The sequence below is a fragment of the Nicotiana tomentosiformis genome, chromosome 3, assembly GCF_000390325.3.
Source record: "Nicotiana tomentosiformis chromosome 3, ASM39032v3, whole genome shotgun sequence".
In the NCBI taxonomy this organism is placed as follows: domain Eukaryota; kingdom Viridiplantae; phylum Streptophyta; class Magnoliopsida; order Solanales; family Solanaceae; genus Nicotiana; species Nicotiana tomentosiformis.
This window is the reverse complement of record NC_090814.1, coordinates 85,737,273-85,741,736: the sequence shown is the minus strand read 5'-3', so window position 1 is coordinate 85,741,736 and position 4,464 is coordinate 85,737,273.

Here is a 4,464-nt window from a genome sequence, read left to right as displayed (position 1 = left end):
TTATATTTCCTTAGCAAAAATTCTCCGGGGTCGTTACACATAAGTCAACATCCGGTCAACCTTTTCAACTTAAATTCTAAACCTTGGAACTAAGTGTTCCAAATTATTCCAAAACCTCGCTGGACCCGAAGCAATTACCCCCGGAAAGTCACATAACAAATATAAAGCATAAATTGAGCAATAAATGGGGGAACAAGATTGTAATACTCAAAATGACCGGCCGAGTCATTACATCCTTGCGCTTGTGTTTCTAGTAGTTCTTAAAGTCCTTCCATAAAGGAGGCAACTTCTCAATCATTGCTGCAACTTGAAATGCCTCATTGATGACCAAACCTTCAATAAAAAATTCATAATTAGTAACAAAATTAATACTTTCAACAAAAGCATCAATTCGGATTATACCTTCAGCAAGGAGATCGTGAATTATAACTTGCAGCTCTTGAACTTGGGTAATGACAGGCTTGCTGTCTACCATTTTATACTCCAAAACTTGGCTGCAACAAACTTCATTAAACTGACATCCTCGATTTTATACTTCTTTTCCAACGCATCCCATAGTACTTTAGAAGTTTCTGCATTACTATAGACGTTGTAAAGATCATCCTCTAGTCTGCTAAGAATGTAATTCTTGCACAAGAAATCTGAGTGCTTTCATGCCTCAGTCACTATAAAACGTTCATTATCAGGAGTTGATTCCGGCAGAACCGGAACGTCCTCCTTCATGAACTTCTGTAGACTCAAAGTAGTCAAATAGAAGAACATCTTCTGTTGCCAACGTTTGAAATCAATCCCGAAAATTTTTTCGGGCTTTTCCGCCGGAGCCGGTGGTGGCACAGAACGACTGGAAGTAGCAACATTGTTCGTAGAGACAACCATAGGAGTTACTATTTCTGTCATTTCTGTTAACAACAAAACAAAAACAAAATTAATTAAGGGTGAAGTATTTAAAATCTTCAAACCGAACAACTTTAACAGAAACTGATTAAATTCCACGGTGAAAATTTTATTTCTTCAAACCGAATACAGAACGAGTAGAAAATCATAGAGATTTTAATCTCGTAATGTCAACCAAGGGGTAGAAAATCCAAAGATTCAAGTCTCCAAACTAAGAGTAGAAATCACTAAGATTTAGTCTCCCACAATCAGAATATAAGATGAATATAGAAAAAATAAATTAAGTTCCTTAAGCTTGTTAGTAATCTGTATTCGAAAATATATTCAAAGAATAAAAACCAGAAATGTAGAAGAGCAGAATTATTCTGAGCCCACTAAATTCATAGTGTTTCCTTGAGAAACTTAATCCCCTCCTAGTACATGAGGTTTAGGATTATTTCTTCCCAGGATAGAACGGATTACCCTCACTAGTGTAGCGGTACTTCAAACCCCAGTGACAATGAACGCAAAGAACAATAGTAAATCACACTTACTGCTTTCTTTTCTGTTAAAACAATGCAGAAAGAAGAAGGATAAATCAGAATTTTCGTAAGGAAAATCTGAGGGAGAGTTCATTTATATATAGCCAATAAACGTTAGGTTATACTGAAAAGTTACAACTTTTCATGTAAGGTTGCAACTCAACCGCCAAATTCAAATTAAAACAGGAATATTAAAACGGAGGAAAATTGAATTACAGTTATAGAAATAGTCTAATTTGGATTAATTAATATTGCGTTAATATTAATTAATAAATTTGCTCCAAAAAATTAATCAATCAATCAATCATTTGACCGAATTCGAATCCAAATTCGAATTCGAAGCCGAGCTGAGCCGAGCGAGCGAGCGACGGCGACGATGCGAGGCTTGCCTTATTCTTACCACTTAAAGAGCTAGAAGAAGAACAATTGTATGTATACCCATCAAATGTCTTTTCCTCCTCCAATATGGGACAATGTCCCTTTGTCAAGGAGGGAAAATCAAATTTTCATTTATCCCTCCATTTCACATTCACCCTCTTTTAAGATCTAAGAAGCTTAAACCCAACAATCCCCTACATGAATGGGGAATGGCTATATCACAGAAATATGCATGAAAAACTGTGTGATTTACAAACAAGGATTAATCGCATCTAGATAAGTAGGTTTCCCTTTGAACTTTCCGTAGTGAACTTATGTCAGATATACTCGATCAATCGGCAGATTTGATATCTTTGAATCGTCGAACTTTGGTGTATACCTAGACAACCATAAGTCACACAACCAACCCTTAACCGTCTTTAGTTCTCATTGTTATGTTCGTTTCAGCCATGAACACCTCCTGGTTTCATAAGTGCGTAGAGAACTGGCCTTGCAAAATTCTCCTTGAAGGTGCTAAAAATTCTCATTTACATAGGTGATTCCTAAACGTGTCATCCCATAGATACACTTTTTGATATAACCTTCTCAAATTTAGAAACCATTAAAAAGCCTTACTGCTTTATCCTTGGTACTGAACATTGTCTCATCATGAGAATAGACCAAAATATTTAGTTGACAACGTTGAACCGTCATTAATGACTTTGTTTGATCTCCTTGAACCTAGATCTTGGGATCTACAGTCTTCTAGGTAGAGTTACCACCACAATGACTTGTCCTCGGCCATAGTCCTATTCCCCTCGAGGATCTTTCAATTACCTCTCTAGTTAGGCCCTTCGTAAGTGGATCCGACTCATTATCGTTTGACTTTATGCAGTCAATTGTGATGATCCCCCCTAGAGAGTAGCCTAACGATTTTATGTCTTCGTTGTATATGACGTGATTTACCATTATACATAATGCTCCCAGCCCTTCCAATAGCCGCTGGACTATCACGATGTATGCATATTGGTGCCAATGGTTTGGGACAAAATGGACTATCTTCCAAGAAATTCCGGAGCCACTCATCTTCTTCACCGGCTTTATCTAAGGAAATAAATTCAGCTTCCATTGTAGAGCGGGCAATACACGTTTGTTTGGATGACTTCCATGATACCGTTCGTCCACCAATAATGAATATATATCCACTTGTGGACTTAGAATCAGTTGAACTGGTGATCCAATTTACATCACAGTATCCCTCAATCATCGCATGATAATTACTATAGTGCAAAGCAAAGTCTTGGGTATGTTTTAAATATCCCAAAACACGTTTCATCCCCATCCAATGAGGTTGACCTGGATTACTTGTGTAACGACTCAATTTACCTATAGCACAAGCTATATCTGGTCGAGTACAATTCATGATATACATTAAACATCCCAGCACACGATCATAATCCAATTGTGATATGCTTTGGCCTTTGTTCTTTGCAAGTGCAAGATTCACGTCAATTAGAGTCATTGCAACTTTAAAATCTAAGTGCTTGAATTTTTCAAGTATTGTTTTAATGTAATGAGATTGCGACAATGCCAGACCTTGAGGAGTCTTATGGATCTTAATACCCAGAATTAAATCGGAAACTCCCAAGTCTTTCATATCAAACTTGCTAGTTAGCATACGCTTAGTCGCATTTATGTTGGCAATATCATTTCTCATTATCAACATATCATCCACATATAAGCAAACAAAGACTTTGTGATTTGTAACATTTTTAATGTACACACATTTATCACATTCATTTATCTTAAAACCATTTGACAACATTATTTTTTCAAATTTTGCATGCCATTGTTTGGGTGCTTGTTTTAATCCGTAAAGCGACTTAACAAGTCTACATACCTTCTTTTCTTTACCTGAAATCACAAACCCTTCAGGTTGTTCCATGTAAATTTCTTCCTCCAAATCTCCATTTAAGAAGGCTGTTTTAACGTCCATTTGATGCATTACTAGACCATATACCGCAATTAATGCTACTAACGTTCGTATGGACGTAATTATTATAACTGGAGAATATGTATCAAAATAGTCAAGACCTTCTCGTTGTCTATACCATTTGACCACATGTAACGACCCGACCGGTCGTTTTGAAAGTAATTGCCCCGATCCCCTATTTACTGTTTCCCCCGTATTATTTTCTGCTTATGTGACTTGTCGGGTGGTTTTGTTTTAGTTTCGGAGTGTTTTGGGACACTGTCCCTAAAACAGAAGCTTAAGTCTTAGGATTTTGATCGTAGTCGGAACTGGGTGAAGACAACTCCGGAATGGAGTTTCGTCGGTTTCGTTAGATCTGTTGGGTGATTTTGGACTTAGGGGCGTGTCAGGATTGTATTTTGGAGGTCTGTAGCTCAATTAGGCTTGAAATGACAAAAGTTAAATTGTTGGATATTTTGACTGGCAATGGAATTTTTGATATCGGGGTCGGATTCCAATTCCGAAAGTTGGAGTAGGTCCGTAATGTTGAATATGACTTGATGTGCAAAATTTGGGGTCAATCGAATGTGGTTTGGTTGGTTTCGGCATCGGTTGTCGAATTTAGAAGTTTTAATTTCTTTAAGTTTGAATCGGAGGATGATTTATGGTTTTAGCGTTGTTTGATGTAGTTTGAGGGCTCGACTAAGTTCGTATGATGTT